At 39.3% G+C, this 21,755-nt stretch overlaps 1 protein-coding gene across 2 annotated transcripts in view; it reads right to left on the minus strand.

Annotated features, from left to right (window-relative positions):
• The window catches only part of ZNF521 (zinc finger protein 521), a 1,059,428-nt gene that overhangs the window by 610,935 nt on the left and 426,738 nt on the right, over nucleotides 1-21,755 (minus strand). The window lies entirely within an intron of this gene.

Consider the following 21,755-nt stretch of genomic DNA (forward strand, 5'->3'; position numbering starts at 1 on the left):
GGCCAACATGTTGCTGTAATCTGGTTAGCAGTTAATAAAGGAAATTTTCATCAGCTGAGGCAGATGTGACTCGCTTGAATTTTTTCTTCTGACATTTTGGTCCTTCGGACCGGAAACCTCTACGAAGATACGGATCAGACTGACAGAGAGACCGAAAAACCTGCGCAGGTGAGGGTTTCTCATCTTAAGATTCCCTCGATGGAAAGCCCTCCGACTGATTTGTCGTTGGAAAGAGGCCGGCCGCTCTCTGATCCCTATCTGAGAGACGGTTTCCAAACCAAAAGGGGAAACTGAGTCTCATCTGGTTCAAGTAGGATGAAAATACCTTTTTTCTTTTAATTTAATTTAATTTAACCTTGACGACAGGGGTTTTACTTTTAGTTAAGGGTTTTATTTTTAGTTAAGGGTGGGTAGGAATAATTATTAAGATTATTTTGTTAAGATTACCTGTTATTTTGTTAGGATCCCCGTTAAGATAGCCCCATTTTGTAATAAGCCCTGTAAAAATAATTTTGATGCAGTCCTAAAATATACAGTCCTAAAATAAGAAATGCAGTCCTAAAATATACAGTCCTAAAAATAAGAAATGCAGTCCAAAAATATACAGTCCTAAAATAAGAAATCAAGGAAAACATGGGTTCAAGTTGCTGCAAGTGTGAGAGTGATGTCTGTTTAAATGTTGATGCTAAGTATATGAAAAGTTTAAACAAAAATAATGTTAAATTTTTGAAGTGGAAGTTGAAATATGATTTTGATGGTACACTGAATAAGAATGCCTGTGTAAAATTGGTTTGAAAAGAGATGCAGGAACTAGAACTAAAAAGCAGAGACAATTGGGATTTCCCCAAGCACAAAAATGGTTAGAAGAAGCAAATAAACGAGCTATAAAAGAAAAACAGTGTCAGGAAAAAGAAAAAAATAAATCAAAAGGGATCACTGGTGCCAAGTGGAAAAGTAGCTTTATTTTTAGATAAGGAAGATGAGCATACAGTTTGTGCAGTACAAAGGCAGGCAACCGCCACACCGTATGGTGAAATTGCTGCTGCCATACCGGGGGTACCTCCTCAATATCAGTCTGAAGATGTGGGATCTGTACAGCAGGGTGGGTTATTAGCTGCTCAAGGAAATGTTGTGACCCCTCCAATTTACCCACAAATCCCCGTAGTACCTAAAGTTGCTTTGCAACAGGCAGATCAACCTATGCAGTTATGGTCAGGACCAGCAGGGCAAGGACGTTGGGCTATTAAACTTTCTGACCATTCAGAAGCTCTTCCCTTAATACAAGTTGCAAACCCACAAGCAGGAGATGTTGGACAAGAACCAACTATTTTATTTTATCATCCCTGGGCTAGAGAGGATATAAAACGAGCTACGGATGGTATTCCTCATCCCAAGATTAATTTTCAAAAGTTTTCCGAGGACATAGTTGCTATGCGTTTAAGTTATCATCTAAATGGTTTAGAAGTAAAACAAGTAGTGCGACAAATCTTAGGTCTAGATTGGCACTTAGTTTGTGGTACTTGGACATGTAAGGCAGATGACGGCACTACATTAAAGCATAATTCTGGGGTGTTAGACACGAGTCACTGATCTGTTAAAGAGCATTTCTGATAAGTGGCGTCCAAGAGCAAATTGGACAGTAATAAATCAGTGCATTCAAAATGATGATGAATCTGTAGATCATTATATTGTAAGATTGACAGAAGTGTTCAATAACCATTGTGGAATGATGATTCCACAGGATCAGACTAATGATAGTCCGTATGAACAGCAATTAAAGAATGCTTTTCTTAAAGGTTGTAAGGCTCCGATAAGTAGTTTTATTACTAAGCACATGGTAGATCATAGAACATGTAGACTGCAACCTTTGTTTGAATATGCACGACATGCTGAGCGACATTTTAATCTAAAAAAGAAAAAGACAGTACAAGTCTTGGCAGTAGGGGATGATGGTAGGATATTCTTAGTACAGGACCAAAGGGGGCAAGGGCGCCATGGTGGCGTAAAAAAAACGTGGGGGCCCGCAATGGGACACGTTAAATGAACCGGGTGGACATTCAGCCTATAGGGAAAGGTTAAAACGTGGAGAATGTTTTAAATGTGGTAGACGTGGGCACTTCGCTGTCGACTGTGAAGAGTGGCAACATCCCCCACAGCTTACGAACAAGGGCTCCACATGACTATATGATAGTAAAGAAAGGCGCCATCTTCATTATGGGGATAGTGAAGAGGCAGACACTCTCTACAATGAATGTCAGAAACACTCTAATGGAAGGGTGGGATTGTGACTGTGAAGTCATAAACCTGGCAAATTTGGGTATTGCTATGCATCTAGATCAGAAACCCATGATAGAGTTTTTGGTTGAGGGACAGAAAGTGGAGTTTTTATGTGATTCAGGTGCATCGCATACACTTTTGGGTCCAGCAGTTCTGCCTCCGAACTGCGAAACAGATGAGTTTGTCCTTGTAAAAGCGGCAAACGGGAAAATCTATAAGGAACCACTGTCTCATCCTCTACTGTTCACAGATCTGCAAACAAACCAAACTGTTAGGTGTAGGGTAATTATATCAAAAGTTTGTCCAGTTAATTTGCTAGGAAGAAATTTGATGCATGTGTTTGGAATAGCGGCAATTCCCACACCTAAAGGTACTGAGGCAAAAAGGTTAGCGGATGACTTAGTAGTACAGGGAGTACAAGACTTGTTTTACTGGTATAGCCTAGACTTGATTTCAGACGGCCCGGGGAGGGTTGATACAGAGTTGAACAATCTAGCTCTAAGTGAATCTAGGAGCGGGTCACCGCAGGTTGCGGCGCACTTGCATTGTACTATGTTCTATAAGGCCCCTGATCCGGATACTTTATTTCAGACGGCCCGGGGAGGGTTGATACAGAGTTGATCAATCTAGCTCTAAGTAAATATAGGAGCGGGTCACCGCAGGTTGCGGTGCGCTTACATTGTACAATGTTCTATAAGGCCCCTGGTCTGGATAAAGAATTTGAAAAAAAATTCTTTAAGCACAAGTGTGCAAGGATAATTTTGAATGATATGTTTTGGGATACGCAAGGTAATACAGTAGTAACCTGTACTTTGACTAAGGAAATGAGTTCTTTATATCGCTCAAGTTATAGCCCACATATCTCAGTTACTAAAGCAGTGGGGACACATTGGGTAGATTTGGTGAAAAAGGTAACGATTTGGAACACAATGTCTGAAAGTCAGTTGAAAGATCAACAGATCCAGGTACAAAGATTAAATTGGGTGACTTGGGCACAACCAAGTGTGCACCTCAGGGATGACAAAACAGAAATGGCATGACAAATCCTCCTAACTCAAGAGGAAGATAGTGCATTAAGTGCCTTGCCTGTAGATTTATGGTCAAAAGGTAAAGGAGATGTAGGATTAATGAAAACAGCAGGTGAAGTTTGTATAACTGCAAAGTCAGGTTTTAGACCTCGTAAGCACCAATATCCTCTAAGTAAGCAAGCAGAGGAAGGAATTAAACCAGTTATTGAACAGCTAAAACAGGTAGGAATTCTTGTTGAATGCCCAGATTCACCCTGCAATACTCCGTTGTTTCCTGTAAAGAAACCGGATGGGTCATGGAGGTTGGTTCAGGATTTACAAGCAGTAAATTCAGCTGTGATCCCAAGAGCACCGGTGGTCCCTGACCCCTATACATTACTTAATGATTTACTACCTCAGCACAGATATTTTTCTGTCATAGATATAAGCAATGCCTTTTTCTCCATACCATTACATAAGGAGAGTAGATTTTGGTTTGCTTTCACTTTCCAAGGTAAAAGATACACATACACCAGATTGCCACAGGGTTATTGTGAGAGTCCGACAATATTCGCACAAGAAATGGCTGCGAATTTAGCTCAGTTTGTTCCCCCAGAGGGAAGACAGGTTCTGTTGTACGTAGATGATATTTTATTGGACTCACCCACGCAGGAAAGTTGTAAAAAGGATACCTTAGCCATTCTTAGTTTTTTAGCTGAGCAAGGACATAAAGTAAATAAAGAAACGTTACAGTTGCGGAAAGCACAAGTAAAGTACTTGGGTTATTTAGTCTCGCAGGAAGGTAGACAATTGGAAAATAAAAGACAACAAGCAATTCTTGAAGCACCTATGCCTACGACTAAGCGGGAGATGTCGTTTTTAGGTGTGACCAATTTTTGTAGAAGTTGGATTCCTAATTATGCTGAAGAAGTAGGGCAATTGACCGCACTGATCTATGACACTCCCATGGCAGCTAAAAGTAATATACAGTGGACAGATAAGGCAATACAAGCATTTAATAGAATTAAGCAATTGATAGCAGGATCCTCTGTTTTGGGTTTTCCAAACTATTCTAAGCAGTTTGTACAAATGGTTGATTGTAAGGCAGGATATATGACTTCGGTTCTGGTACAAGTACATGTGGATAAACAGAGACCGATAGCTTTTTATTCCTCCAGATTAGATCCTGTTGCAAGGGCATTGCCGCATTGTGTTCAAGCTGTAGTGGCAGCCGCCATGGCAGTGCAAGCCTCAGCATCATTAGTTTTGTTCCACCCATTAAAATTGCGAGTTCCACATTCAGTAGCTACTATACTTTTGCCAGATAAGATAACCTTTTTATCTCCTAGTCGACATTTGTCATGTATGACAGTGCTGCTGACACAGCCACATATGACCATAAAAAGATGTACTACTCTTAACCCGGCGACACTTTTGCCGACTCCAGAAGAAGGTACTCCACACGTTTGTTTAGACAGCATTCATAACAAAGTACTTCCCCGACCAGATTTAACGGATATTCCGTTGGTAGATTCTGATCTTGTTTTGTTTGTAGATGGATCAGCAAAGAAGGACACTGTAGGAAAAACACTAGTAGGGTATGCTGTCACCACAGAAACTGAAGTTTTAGAAGCAAAAGGATTGTCAAATATTTATTCTGCCCAAGCAGCTGAGTTAGTGGCTTTGACTCGAGCTTGTACCTTACGGGAGGGTAAAAAATTAAAATTTATACAGATAGTCAGTATGCTTTCTCCACTGTGCATGTTTTTGCTCAACAATGGAAGAATAGGGGAATGGTTACTGTGAGAGGCAAACCAATAAATCACAGAGATTTAATTTTACAGTTGTTAGATGCAGTGCAATTACCACTTCAAACAGCGATATGTAAATGTTCCGCACATACTAACAAAAAAAGATTCTGTCTCCAGGGGAAATGCTTTTGCTGATATGGCTGCAAAAAAGGCAGCTCAAGAAAATGATTTTCTTTTACATGACAATGATTTAGAGCCCGGACACCTCTTAGACTTAGAGACACTAAAAGTAATGCAAACATTGACAACACAGAAAGAAAAATGTCGTTGGGTGAAATATGGTATCACTCAACAGGATGGGTTGTATAGGGCATCAGATGGCAAAATGGTATTACCCTCAAACCTTTTTAGGTATGCTGAATTGGTTAGCCATGGACCTGCCCATGTAGGCGTATAGACAATGGTTCAAATAGTGTCTAAGGTGTTTTGGTGTAAAGGATTTTCAACTTATGCAAAGCAATTCTGTTTATCTTGTTTATTATGTGCAAAGTATCATGCTCAGGGGGGAGTTAAAAAATCTCAGCAGGCATTCCCCACTCCATATCCATTCCACACACTCTGTATGGACTTTATTGAGTTGACACCTTCAGAGGGAAAAAGGTTCTGTCTAGTTATAATTGATGCTTTTTCTAAGTGGGTAGAAGCTTTTCCAGTAAAGCATCCTGATGCACACACAGTAGCAAAGCTTTTGACAACAGAAATAATTCCCCGATTTGGCCTTCCAAGGCGCATTTATAGTGATAATGGGTCTCATTTTGTAAACCAGATTATGCAGAAGTTGGGTCAAGTGTTTCAAATTGATCTCAAGTACCATTGTGCTTACCATCCGCAGTCAGCTGGACTGGTGGAGAGACACAATGGTGTCCCGAAGAGTAAACTCCGCGAACTGATGGCAGAAATGCATAGATCCTGGATTGCGTGCCTTCCATTGGCACTCCTGTACATGCGAATCTCACCCTCCTACAAAGGACTTACACCATTTGAACTTTTGTTTGGGAGACCATATTACGTCCTGCAGTGGCAAGGATTGTTGCCAGCGGAGCGTGAGGGGGGGTGAGGATCTGGCGGATTATATGAAGAAGCTGCTAAATGTCATGTCTCTTGTAACCAATGACTCCTTTGCAGATTCCAGAAGTGAAGCCTTGTTAAGCGTGGCACCCAAGGACTGGGTGTGGATCCGAATTGTGAAGAGAAAGAACTGGTCATCCCCCAGGTGGGAAGGCCCATATCAAGTACTTATCTCGACACCTACGGCTGTAAGACTTTTCCTTCTACCATTGATGTTGGTCAGACTCCATCGGACCCCTGAACGCAAAGTCTGACTACAAAGGAAGGATGGCCATGTTCAACTGGTACTTGAACTGTTACGTGATGATGATTTTGGTGGCAAAAGTAAATATGTCCATACGAGAAGGAACAGTTGTGAGAGAAAAAGGAATGGTGGTGCTGCAAGCGCAAACAGGTGTTACTGTGTTCAAGGTAAAACTTTGTGAAGGAATTTTGGACTGTGCTAAATGGAACAGTAATGATTTCCTGACTCTTGCAAAATACTTGTGCAATAGAGACTGTGCGTCCTGGTCAAATGTTTGGTGGTCAACAAATGTGAACGGATGGGAAACATGTGGTGCAGTGATACTGGAGAAATATAAGAGCAGGCAACAAAGAATAAAAATTGCGCATTTCCAAGGTACTGAAGTGATTACTATAACCATCGTGTCACCACAAGAAAGTGATTCAGGAGTTTATGGAATCGGAGTGTCCCTTCCAATTGGAACTGATCCTTTGGGGACTCTCCAACTTAAAGTGCAAAGCCTTAAAAATGCTACAAGTAAAGCAGATTTTGCCTTCACAGAAGAACAATTGTTACTCGAGACGGGATTCGTACACCATAATGAATGGTTATCTTGGGTTAGATATAGTACCCGCGAGGCACATCGTGAGAACTGTGTTTCTTGGGCTGAAGGTAAACAGCAACTAGCGACAGTCCCATTGATGCAAGCTGAAGGTAATCTGACATGTCTGTTAAAGTTATTTTTCAACAAAACCGAAGATAAATGCAAAGATGAAACCCAGCGTTTTCCAATGATAAGCAAAGTTGAGAAACCGCCTTACAGCAATCTCTTATCCAGGTTTGTATATGTGCATTTCCAGAGATGGCACAGGAAAGAATTATGGCAATATGGGACAGAATTATTGCAATGTTACTGTGAATGGCAATGGGAATCCATTTCTGGAAAACCAAACTCATAGTTTGGCAGACGTATGGTGGTTATGTGGAGACAACAAACTCAGATCAAGGCTTACGATTCCCTGGAAGGGAACTTGTGCACTTGCAAAGTTAATTCTGCCATTCTACATTTTCCGAGTTCCAGTGAGCAATTTCGTAAGAGAACCTGAAATAAAGCTGAGGTGGTTGAATAAGAGAAAAAGAGAGGCACCGAAACAATCCTTCGATAGCAGTGTCTACATCGATAGCATTGGCGTACCAAGAGGCGTGCCTGATGAATACAAAGCAATAAACCAAATAGCAGCTGGTTTTGCATCCATCTTTGTCTGGATTCAACCCAATAAGAATGTGGACTGGATCAACTACATTTACTATAACCAGCAGCGTTTTGTGAACTATACCAAAGATGCACTGAAAGGTATTGCTGAACAACTGGAGGCCACTTCGCAGGTGGCATGGCAGAATCGAATTGCGTTGGATATGCTCCTGGCCAAAGAAGGAGGAGTTTGCAGGATGTTTGGGACTTTCTGTTGTACATATATTCCGAATAACACTGCCCCTGATGGGAGCATCACTTGAGCTTTGAAAGGTTTGGAGATGTTATCCGAAGAATTGGCAGAGAACTCTGGGGTAAATAATCCCTTCACTGACTTTCTACGAACGTGGTTTGGAAAATGGAGTCATCTCATCAGCAGTTTCCTGGTGTACGTCGGAGTTGCTGTGGCTATCGTGGTGGTATGTGGTTGCTGTTGTATACCCTCTATCAGAGGTCTTCTACAAAGACTGGTTGATACTGCTGTTACGAAGACGATGTACCAGCAGTTCCAACAGACTGGTGAAAGTGAATACATTGAAATGTGACTTTTGCAAATGTTTTGAAGTTTAAAAGTTTGTCTTGCAAATTAAAAGTAATGTATGCAAAGAAAAACTTAGTTTTTACCATATATTGCTGAAATAAAAAAGACAAATAAAAGTGTTTTGAGGGGGGAAATGTTAAGAGAAAAAGTTTTAAAACACATTATTATTTGTCTCTTTCTCCCATCTAGGAAAATGAATATGCTATTTGCTGAAGTGTTGGTAAGAAAAGGTCATTGAACCATGTTTATTAAAGATGGGCTTTATCTATGATAGATGTAGTTTGCTTATGAACTTGAATAACACCTGTTTTCTATACTTCTAAATAAGGGTTCATTTACTGAGGCAGGCTCTGGAAAATTCCAGCTACCACTGTGGTTCTGAGGTAAACGTTCTACACTAACTGTGGTTTTGAGGTAAACATTCTACACTAGCTGTGGTTTTGAGGCAAAACATTCTTTTCTGAGGTAAATTGTGATCCTAGATGTTTTTCATAGCCAACTGCCAATTGTTAGAAATGTAACAAAAGCTATTTTGGCTAGTAATAGGAAAGTAAAAAGTTGATGTCAGTAACAAAGCTGATCAGATTGAGATAATCTTGGCCAACATGCTGCTCTAATCTGGTGAGCAGTTAATAAAGGAAATTTTCATCACCTGAGGCAGATGTGACTCGCTTGAATTTTTTCTTCTGACACTAACCTTGTATCTACCTATGAACACAGTAAGAAATTAAATTAAATTAATGAGAATGCAGTATGAAAAATCTGGAGAAATAGTACTAAATCAGATTTTTTAATACTGGAGAACTTTGTTGCATATACAACTGGCTAGATGAAATGCAGAAGTTTCACTCAATAAAATATGTGTAGGTTGCACACCAGGTCTACAGGACTCACTTTCCATATTAACTCAGACATGGTATTTAGTATAGGAAGCAAACTGCATTTAAAACTTCAACAGAAATAAAGTCCACTGCTCAGAAAAAGACCAGGAAAGCAAAGATTAACATTTTCTAACATTCGTTCTGCTGTTAATAACAGACCTCAGGAACTTGGGACTGCAGAAAGCATGACTGCTGGTACAAAGTCAAAGTCTAAGCAAACTTTATTGTCATTCAGATCAACAAACGCAGTGTATCCTCCGCTTTGTTTTTTTTTTTTTTTTGTGATTGGCCCGTGTACCGGCATACGGGCCAATCAAAAATCGCTAAACATGGAGCTTGTGTTTAATGCGGAAGTTCTGCATTAAACGAAGCTCTGTGTTTAGTGATTTTTGATTGGCCCGTATGCCGGTATATGGGCCAATCAAAACATCGCAAAACAGAGCTACTTCTGTTTAATGCGGAACATCACAGTTCCGCATTAAACAGAAGTAGCTCTGTGTTTAGCGATTTTTGATTGGCTCGTATACCAGTATACGGGCCAATCAAAACATTGCAAAGCAGAGCTACTTCTGTGTAATGCGGAACTGCGATGTTCTGCATTAAACAGAAGTAGGTCTCTGTTTGTTTATTTTTGATTCGCCCGGGCCAATCAAATAAAAAATAAACACACAGCGACTTCTGTTTAAAGACATGGAAGACCTTTTTTTTTTTTTTAGTCCCTACCTGGCCAAACTATGCAACTCAAATATAGATGGGACCTTGCTTTAACAGCTAATCTGAAAGACAACACCTCAGCAGAGCACTTCATGATTCTACAATGCAGTTGTAGCAATGAAATTGGGAAAAAGAACACAAAGTTTTCTGATCTTAGAGCAAAGGAGAATATGTTTTGCCTGTTGAGTTAGCTGGTAGCATGTGTAAAAACATGCATGTGGCACATTCCTTGTTTATTTATAAGCTTGCAAGAAATAAATGACTACTTTGAAACAGCAGGCACATGCAAGCCACTGAAGTATGGCTTCCCCATATACACACACAATTTACATATGCATTTTATGTAATACTTACAGAATGCAGTCATTTTCAATGAATCACAAATGACTGAACACATTTAGTGAAAACTCAATTCACAAAATCACATTTAACTGAAAAATTATTACACCAAACATACCTAAACTTGTTTTTTTTTTTGCTTGAGGCAAACTTTTTTGCACCTTCCCGGGTGGGGGGGGGGGGCTTTACCCCCTAGCCTCCCTTACTTAAATTTACTGACTTGACTGTTGCACAACAGCAGAGAAAAGATAAAAAAAAAAATCAATCACTGCCAACAGAAAACTTCATTAGATCGCACATACCTTAAAAAATTATTTCTGCAGGGAGGCAAGCCCCCCTGCACCCTCCTACTGTGGGGATATTTGCCCTCCCTTGCCCACTTACTTAAGTATATTAACTCCACGGTTGAGCAACAATTAAGAGAAACACACACATACTGATTCCCTTCTTCTTTACTTTACAATTTTTAATCGTGACTCCGTGAAATGTAATTTCAGTCAAATAATTATGGGCAATATCAAAAACAACCCAAAATAAAACTCAAACATTTAAATATTAAAATTAACTGCTACTGATAGGCAAACAAATGTAACTATTATTTATTTATTTATTTTACATCTGTTGACTGGGTTAGTCTGGCTGAGCTGTGAGGCCCATTTTCAGCAGAGACCCAGGGAGAAAAGCTCCACAGTAGAATACAGTTTTCAATAAACAGAGAAAAATTAGCACAAATAAGCAATCATTATATATACAATATATACAGACACAGTGAGTATAGTTTTACATAATAATTTGGAAAGGAGGTTGAGAGAAGAGTAGACATAATACCAAAGTAAAAAAAAAAAAATCAACAATACGTTAAAGCTAATAAGCAATGAAATAGAGTCAGTTTTCATTTGGGCAAATAGTAGATTCTGTAGATGAGAAAAGTGAAGAAATGACAGAAATTTGAAGAAAGGGGTGAGGGAGGATTAAAGGCTAAGATAGGATTGAGTTTTGTTAATACCTAAAGGAAGGAGGATTTATGTGATTATGTGAGAAGAGGGGGTAAGTGAGAGGGGAGGAGGTAAAAATAAAAACCCAGAATTATGACACTGCCACTTTAAATGAAAAACTGAGGTGCTTCACAAACCTAGCCTAATCCCAAGTAGCTCATAACTCTTGCCTCTAGAATTGGGAACAAATACAGATAGCAAGGGAACTCTAAAATATAGTACTTTTAACTTGAGAAGTTAACAGAATAAAGAATGTCAATTAGCATAAGTGTCCTGAACCAACAGTAGTCTACAAATGTATATTCATCCTAAAACAACATAACATCCCCAGGATCAAAACCAGAACCAATAAGATCAAAAGCTAATGCTCCACCGTCACACCAAAGTTAAAGCTGTTTACAGGATAACCACACAGAAAGATATCCCACATAATGAATGTAAGAAGCAATAATCCAAGAGCCACACAAATAATTTCTATTTATACCAAGAATATCTATAAAGATATTCCTTACTGTTTTAAGTGCTCCTGCTACCCAAATAAAGAACAACAAATTTCAGAATAATGTTGCTAATTTTAAGCGAGGAGACAAAATTATGACAAAACAAAATGGAGGACGTCTCTCACAAAATGTGGTAATTGAGGTGAAAAGAATCATCATGTCAGCGCTGGCTGGGAAGCCCATGAGCAAGCCTGAAGACAGGCAACACTGCAGTCCTGACTCCCATCCCTCTAGACAAAAGGAGGCGGATATGTATATCTGAAAGGAACTGCCTACAGATGCAAGACTAACTACATTAATAAATTAAACAGAAGTATACTAAAAAGATTACATCAGACCATCTTCTTCTTTCATTTTTTTTAATTAAAATGCCAACACAACAGTAAACCAAATTATTTTTTTATTTTCGAAAAATACTGCCAACTATTGTCCCTGTCACCTGACAAGGATGAATCAGGAAGGTAATGGCACCCTCTTAGCACTACTCCAATCTCCCTCCAATTGAATTTATGCAATTTACCATCTACTTTAACGTGTGCTTTATTTCTCTACATAGTTTTACTTTAATTCATAAGGCCCCACCTGGTTGTGTGCAAGTGCTGCCTTGCAAAGCTGATGACAGGATCCCAAGGAACAGCTACTAAGCACAGATCTCCCAATGAGCTGAATGGGCAGGGAGACAAGGATGTTTGCAGTGCAAACCTTGTATACCCTCCAATGCACAAAGTACACCGTGTACACCCTTCCTCCCCACATGCCATAATAGTACTGCTGAGTAGACATCCCTGTTTGTTAAAATTTTTGCATTAACAAACTGTGTGTAACATTCACTCCCCTCAACATGATCATTAGTTCCCTTTATGATACCAAGAGAACTTCTGCAAGGGCTGATTCAGTCAACCAAAGCATTATTTCAGGCAAACACATTCCACGTCATGCCGTCATGACAACTTCACCTATTTTTTTCCTGCTACTGCAGATTATTTTCTAATTTTGTCCAAGTTAACACTGTTTTGTTTGAAAAGTTATCTATACACATGAAGTGGTCTTGCACCACAATGTTATGTCCTAAGTAATAAGGTAAATTCACACATGTAAGGTAAAAAAAAAAAAAAAAAAGCTAGAGTAGATTAAATATTTTTCTTGCTGGTCAGACTTCCTGGGGGTCTACATGGGTGTCCACATAAAGGGCCCATCAATACACACTACAGGTATCTAAAATCCCAGACTAACAAGCTCACCAACTGCAGTAAGAACTGTTTTCTGAATAAATGACATGTACATATAAGCTCTGTAATACAAACAGCTAAGAATATATTTATACTTTATGTGACATGTAATATAAGCTCTGTAATACAAACTGCTAAGAATATATTTACACTTTATGTAAGTATTATACACATCAGTCAAATGGCCATGTTCAGACCCTACGAAATGTATTCAAATTCAAGACGACAAAGCTTAACAAAATCCAGAAACTCCAAGCACACTATTAATGCATACATCAGTTATGTAAACCTGTTAAAATGGAATAAGGTTTGCACAACAGAACCATATTAGAACTATGTTATTTCATCAGATGACCAGAGGGGTACAAAAGATGGCCCTTTTAACGCAACCATTCTCTTGCAGTGTGCAACATAAATGACATAGATGACTCAGGTTGACTGTAGGTCTGAGTAGCACAGCTTATTTTTTTCAGCATAGTTTAATGTTAATGAAATCAAGCAGGCACACAGAAAATCTATTTTCAGGGGTCTTTCTGATGTTTGCTCATATACACATAGTACACATATTCCCATTTTTATTCAAATGAACTCTTAGAAAGTGCATCCCATTTAAACATGCTTGACAAAATATTCAATTATGTAAAGCAGATCAATAGTTTAAAAAAGAGAAGGCTTCTGCAATGATAAAGAAATATTACAAGTGCAGAACCTTCTAATGTCAGGAAAGTCTGTGCTAACCTCCTGCAATACCCTGGCCCCTCCAAGGTAAGTGGGAGGCAACCCCTGTGAAGAACAAATTCTGGCAAACTTCTCTCTTCACAGATGATGCGCAGCTTAATCTATAATGAGTTTTTGGGTTACAAATGCTGAACGCATTAATATTCCTTGATGATAATTATCACAGTATAAGCACCTTTCCCAATGTGAGCAGCATAAAGCAACTGAGGCAGCAGTTTTGCTGCATTTAAAACAAGCTGGAAAATGTGATTTCTCTGCTCTCAACATGAGGTCAACATACATGCAGCTGTGCATAAAGGGAACTGAATATGCTGCAACTAACTAGATCTAGTGTTAAACTGTCTGCATTAACACTTGTAAATGCTGACTTCTGAAGACTCCAAATGACAAACTCTTAAAAATGACATAAAATAAAGCAATAATGCAATGAAGAATAATTTTTCAAACATGCTGTTTTAGCTGTGAATGCATATACCAGCATACAATTATCAAATGCTTTTGTCTTCACACAGAAATGTAATAATGCCCACAACCCTTTTTCAGTGAAACATAATACAGAAAAATATAATGCTGTCAGCTTCTCAAGAAAACAAACAGTAGCACAAACAGCCATTAGATTCACTGATCCCAACACAATGATGGCAAGATGAAAATACTTCCTCAATCTAGAAGTACGTCTGCTTAGAAATTAAAAAATAATGCCAAAAATATGGCAATGTTTCAGAATGCCAGAACTCTGGACTCACATTTTAACAGTTCAACCTACCTGTACTAAATGTATGAAATGTATGAAATGAAATAATTCAATACAGAGACAAAATGCCTCTATGAAATCAGCAGATGTTCAGTTAGGATACCACGCAGTCTGTTGGCACTGCAGTAAAATGCTTCTGATTTATATATTTTAACAAAAACAGTAAATAGCTAATGTGCATAGCTCTCAACCAATCAAGGACAAATCTCAGCAGAATCAGGGACAAATCTAGAAGTAATCAGGGACTCTTTCAAAATATTACTACTATTAACTTGAGATAATGTTAGAACAAGCAAATGTGAATTAATATTCATTTTTGAAGTAGAAGGGTATAACTTCAGTTATTGTCATTATTTATTAAGTATAATTCACTACCTTTTACTCCAAATGTCACCAAATTTTGGAGGGATTAAGAAGGACGGGGCTAAAATATGAGTCAAAATCAGGGACAGTTGAGAGGTATGCTACTGTGTTGCTTGTAGAAGAAGCTAATTCAAGGAGTGGTATATAGTTCATATTTCCACTATGGCAGCTGCAAAGGAACAAACTAACCTAATGGTAAAACATCCTGCTTCACATTGCCCCAGCTTCTGTACATCTTATCAGATCTTACTGAGTGAAGTATGGTTAGATGATGTTTGTGGCTGAAATTTAAATAAAGCAGTCAAATTCTAAACCTACCACCCTAGAACACCAAAAAGAAAAAAAACTAAGGGTAATGCTGCTCAACGCCAGAAGTCTCAATCTCAACATGCACGCACTCGAGGCCCTTCTCAATATGGAGAACATCGATGTCTGTGCTGTGACAGAAACCTGGTTCAAGGCTCCTGAGAGCACCCCAGCACTAACAGATTTCACCTCATATCATGCGTTCAGGCCCCAAAATCCAGATAACACCAAGAAAGGAGGGGGGGTGTCCATATTCATAAAGGACACCCACACCTCAAGGTTGGTGGCAACGCACTATGCATCGGAGACCATCCAGGTGCAATTAACCACAGGCAAGACTGCTCTGCAATTTGTAGCATGTTACAGGCCACCCTCTCAAACTCAGGAACCTCATATGGCCTTCCTGAAAACATTGGAGGGGATAAATGTATCTCCAAACACCCTCATACTAGGTGACTTCAACTACCCTAATATAGACTGGGAACACTACTCAAGCCCAAACACTCTAACCCAAAGATTCCTGGAGTTCATAAACTCAAATGCCATGGAACAACTAGTCACCATCCCCACAAGAGGAGAAAACATACTTGATCTCATCATCACGAACATGGGATCAAAATGTTCAACACCGAAGTATACCCCTCACTGGTGAGATCAGATCATAAACTAATCTCGCTGGAGGTCCTCATCCCGCCCCACCTGAAACAAAAAGACCACAGTGAAAAACTTCTCAAAAGTCGACTTCACACTTCTAAAAACTAGTGTGGTCTCCTTTAAGGCCCCTGAACCAGTGGTAAACATTACTCAAACCGCTGAATCACTTACAAATGCCTTCTACCAGCACCTACAGGACTGCATGGATCAGGCTATCCCAAACAAAACTAAGACTCTCTGTACCAAAGGCAAGTGTCCAGTCTGGTGGACCCCAGCCATAAACAAGCTCTACAACAGAAGGAGGAAGCTACTACAAGATAGAGCAAAATCCTTGAAAGGTAAGACACCTTTGATCATCATAAGTAAAAAACTAAGAGCTCTCATAAAATCATCCAAGGCAAATTTTGAGAGAAAAATTTGCCAAGGACTCAAAAGACAATCATAAGGCCTTCTTTAGCTATGTTAGAAACCTAGGAGGAAACTCCCAGATATGCTCAGAATTACTTCAAAATGATGTGAAAATTACTGAACCTTTACACATTGCCAACATACTGGCTGACAGGTTCAGTGCAAACTTCTCCCCTCCCCAAAGGAGAGATATCTATACCAGAGGATTGAAGCCCCCAAACATCTCCAAGCCCAGGTGAGAACTGCTCTCACTAAAGCAAGAAACACAGCATCCATGGGACCGGATGGTGTCCCCGGCTGTGTGCTTCACGAACTCAACGAGGAATTAAACCCACAATTAGGACAGCTGTTTAATCTTAGCCTCACCTCAGGATACATACCCAAGGAGTGGCGCACGGCGACTGTGGTCCCACTTCATAAGGCGGTGCCTCCACCGACCCTGGAAATTACCGCCCCATTAGCTTGACAAGCCTCATCTGCAAAGTAATGGAGAGGATCATAATGGAACTCATAAATAAAGACATAGGGAACTTGCAGACTTTGGATCCAACCCAGTTTGGCTTTGTCAAAGGCAGATCCTGCCTCTTAAACTTGGTTGACTTTTTCGAGACAGTCACCAAGGCCATTGATGAGGGAAAGGCAGTCCATACAGCCTACCTCGACCTGGAAAAGGCCTTCGACACAATACCCCACTCAGGTATCATCGAAAAACTCATCAGCTTGAATGAAAACCCATACATCACAAGATGGGTTGCAAACTGGCTAAGTGACAGAACCCACAGGGTCAGAGTTGCTGGAGCCATGTCAGACTCAAAGCCTGTCACTAGTGGTGTCCCACAGGGCTCAGTCCTGGGTCCACTCTTGTTTGGCATCTACTTTTCTGAAGTACAAGCAAACACAGGAGGGTTATGGCTGACAAAATTTGCAGATGACTGCAAACTGGGCGCCATAGTCGAAAACACATCTGACACAGATATCCTTCAGAAGGGCCTCACAGAGACGGATAACTGGTGCCAGAGCCATGGCCTAACGCCAAGAAATGCATAGTTATACCTTTCGGGAAAAACAAGGTTACCCCTAGCTACCATATAGGTGGCAATCCACTGAGCACAGAAGTCGTCATCAGGGATCTGGGGACCCAGGTTGACAGTAGCCTTTCGTTTGACACTCATGTTGCTAAAGTAGTTAGGAAAACCTTCTATATTGCCCACCTGATCATGAAGGGATTCACATCTAGATCAAGGGAGGTCATCGTCCCCCTGTACTCATCACTCATTAGACCCATGATTGAGTACAATGCCCGTTCGAATGTATCTGACCAGACACCTGCTGCAGCTTGAAAGGCCCCAAAGTTCCTCACCAAAAGGATAAAGGGTCTCAAAAATATGTCTTATGCTGCCCGACTGAAAGAACTCCAGCTCTATTCAGTCTCATACCGCTTGCTCAGAGGTGACCTGTGCCTGACATATAAGGCCATGTCAAACCCAGATTTGATGAATATGCTTCACCTCAAAAAATCTAGATCCCTCAGAACCACAAGGGCGGGAGACTTGAACCTCAACACGGTTATAAATAGAACGTGCTGGAGGGACAGATTCATCACCCAGAGACTCCCTATGCTGTGGAACAAAATCCCGGTACATGTGAGGCAGAGCACCTCGATGGCCTTGTTCAAGGAATCTTGACCAATGGATGGGAGATCGCAGATATACCCCAGGGATTACTTCAGTGTCACTGCTTGACAGAGGCGCAGCAAAATAATAGGCATAGTTTTTATTCAAACTAAAGGGGTGGCGAAAGCCACATAACTATGGGCTAGGCTTATAAATGCCCTTGGGCAGATAGCCTAGTATGAACCTATGAACCTATGACTTAATTTTCCACTTATGACCTTTAGGTTTCAGTTTACTTACTGGATATATGTGCCTCTTTCTATTAACATCTGATAAACGTCTCCTAGCAGACTATGTGCCTAGTTATTCCTCTGTTGGGAGAGAACTACTGGGTGTGACAGAGGGATCATCACAGATCATACTGAAAGGCCAAGGGTTTTGACACACCAAATTCATCCCTTTTTGCAGGTAAGCACGTAATGGCTACTGCTGTCAGATGGGCTGCTCTTCAGAATAAGCTTTGCAACTCATGTGGGAAAAGCCTATGCCTCCAAGTCTGTTTATAAACATTTTGCAACAGTTCTCATAGATTCCTGTAAGGGCTGTATAGTATCAATGACTCAGGACCACCCACACTATTCCCAAGAGAGATGACTGGCCATTGCAGAACCATCTTTTCTATTTTTTTATCCGGTCTATTCTTGTGTGAGATTACTAACCAAAGCCACTTTTTTCTTCCCACCTCTAACCTCTGGTACCAGAGGAATCAAGCTATTCTGGGATTTTGGCATTCATAAAAACATACCAACTGCAACAACGGGATGTCTTAAGCACATTATTTTTCATGTCAGCCACAATGGCTCAGTCTCAGCATTTCTTTCATGCCAGCCATGACCTCTTAATCAGAACTCTTTGTACTCAGTCTCTTACAACCAACCAAAAAGGGCAAAAAGGTAGCCCACCTTGCCACATCTTAAGAGTACCCAAGACCAAATTCCATCTTACCCACTTCTGAGAGTTGGCATAATAATGGTCAAGGTGTTTACCTCACAAACAAGCAGTTAAGGGTTTGATTCTTACCAAGGGTTATTAGCTGGGCTTAACATGTCCTACAAGGGACAGGAGGTAATTAAATCAAAAAGTGCTTCAACAAAGTATTAGTTTAAAGGCGTGCACACTTATGCAACTAGCTTATTGTACATTTTTTATTTTTTATATTTTTTCCCCTAACAGATTTGCTTGTTTTTCAATTGAATTGCACAGGTTTAGGTCACATTAAAGGTGGGAAAAGTTTTAAAATGATTTAATGTGGTCTCTCTTTTATATCACAAAAATCTGACATTTTAACAAGGGTGTGTACACTTTTTATATCCACTGTACTTTCCCTCATTTAACTTTTTTCTTTGCCCCTGTAGTTTTTAATTCACTGCGTAAAATACATATATTTTCTTCTGACATTACAAAGCATTTGCTTAACCTTTATTCCTGTAATGTTGGCAAAGGAAATAATGTTGACATGTATCCATTACTTTAAACATCCATTAAAATCTATTCAGATACCCTGATATTAGTCCTAGGGTGACATCAGGTAGAGGCAACACTAAATTCATTTGGGCCATAGTCTAGTAAAACAAGTTTATGAAGTTTTTTTTTTTCAATAAAACACACCTAAATTAAAAAAAATGGAATGTCAAGAACATCAAGCCACTTAACCCCACACAATGCTATAATGCATGAAAAAAAAAATGGAAAAAAAATCTAAACTTTTAAAGAGAAGGTGTTTGCATAACACTTGTGAATTAAAATATGTTAAAATGCAAATATGTAATGTAGAGAAGCACCAGTATTGATGGGTCCAGGTTTGCAGTGTTTATCCATGACTTCTGGAAGTCGCCTTTCTATGTAACGGAAGTCCACAAGGGAAAATGTTGCACACGCCAGGCATCCACAAACAATCACAGCTACTGTACTCCTGGCCCTGAGCTTCTGATTTTGTTGGGTTTGGTTGAAGAAAAGCAAAAATTGAAAGTAAAATAACTCTGTCTCTAGTCCTTCAAAAAGGGAGACACATGTACAATGATCTCTTGTGTAATTTTTTTGTTGCACTTATTTTCCATTTTTAGTGATTTTGAACAGGTTTATGTTGCGTCATGTATGGTTCCTCTGTTATGCACTGCATTATATTACTTGTTTTTACTGTGGATGCCAGCAAGCTCAGCTTAGCCTTTTACAAGCCGCTTCTCTACAATAAGTGCACAAATGTATTGCTTTTATCAAACACTATTTGTGGTAAACTACACTTCATTCAAGCCTGTCTCTAGACCACTCTGTCAAATTTTACAACATTCCCTTTATGTTCTGTGACCTCAGAGGATATTAAGGGGGTGCAGGGAATTGGGGTACTGCTGAATATTTCATCCAGGGCAGCTAAGCAATTTTTAATATGTAAAATTCAATAGCATGATCCTTTGGTGAAACAGGCTTCAATGAACTGTACCAATCCCATTTATCACAAGTTATTACACAGTAGCATAATACATACTAAATGAGGTCCATAATAAGTGACAAACCTATACAATTATTTTCTATGCAGCAAAAAAAGTATTTTTTGACAGAGTAAGAATCCATGCACACACTTTCAAATGTAGTTTGTGTTTTTGTGTGGGTGTGGTAGCAGTTTGGATAATTGTATCATCAGTTGGGATGTCTACATCAAGAAAACTACAATGTTAAGTTTGAGTATGTACTTATTCCAAGTATGCATATAATCCTATAATTCTGTACTGGTATCTATATGTGATCATATAAAACTGCTACTGTTTAACTCTAATTTAACTATCCACATGTGGAGCATTTCTCCCCGGGCCTCCGCTGAAAATGGACCTGTGTCCAGTCGGACTATCCCAGTTAACAAATGTAAAATAAATAAATAAAAATGTCAGCTGGAATGCAGTAAGGAGTTACAAATTAAGTATCATTAGATGAAAGAATGCCACATTATGTAGTAGTGGAAGATGCAATGTGTAAAGAGTAGTTGTACAGTTGCTGAATTACAAGCATACAAACTGTGAAGAAGGTCAATACATTACAGATTTGGTGAAGCAGCTAACACAGGGCTTTACTCATCAGTGGTGTCCTTAATACAGGAAGGCAATTACTTTACGAAATTAAAGTCAGTACCTGTGTTGGCACACATTCACTAAAGTTACTGTTTTATGCAGTTAACAATACACAGCAGGAAGAAGGATTGCTGGTAGCTATTTCCATTTCCTGTTCATATCAAAGGCAGATCACCTTCAACAGTCCAAGTTCTTACATTGTACTGCTGTACACTAAAAATGAGAGAAAATGGAATACTCAGATAAAAGCTTAATTTAAATTTTTGGGATAAAGTGTGCTTTAAATTTATGTGGTATAATTTGTAGGTTGATAAATATGTTTTATTTTGGTCTATCCGGACACCTATCTTTTCCCCAGTACATTATTGAAAATTTGCCCACGAGCAAACCTGGTCTCCGACTGGCTGAATATCAAGATCCATTGTGCAATATTCAGCTACTGCCAGTAAAATTGCTAAAAAGAAAAAAAAAATACTTCAACAAACTTAGTACAGCAGCTGTATGAAGGACCAAGCATTTACTCAGTGATGTGTTTAGAAATCTTTAGGGTCCAAACTGTTAACCACTGGGCACAGAATGAAAGTTAACCAGCTGACCGTAGCAGGTTATTTACTGCTACAATTTAAGATAACAGACTAAACCCTGAAAAGAAAGATCTTCTCCCCAAAAATATACTAAAACCTCTCCTTTTCAAGACCAATCTGGTCCCTATTTAGTGACCTTGGTATGACCGGCTAATATGCATCATCCCATAGAACAGAGATTGCTCACTTAGTTTCCATGTGCCTACGGAGAACCTAGCAAATCTATCAGATTGCCCATGAAAACAGGCATTTACGCCTAGAGCTTCTTCTCAGTGAAACTATATATATATATATATATATATATATATATATATATATATATATATATATATATATATGTATGTGTATATATACGTTCACTTTATAATCTTTTTTAATT

This window comes from Protopterus annectens, chromosome 3.part0 (assembly GCF_019279795.1).
Source record: "Protopterus annectens isolate FY-2018-M chromosome 3.part0, PAN1.0, whole genome shotgun sequence".
Classification (NCBI taxonomy): domain Eukaryota; kingdom Metazoa; phylum Chordata; order Ceratodontiformes; family Protopteridae; genus Protopterus; species Protopterus annectens.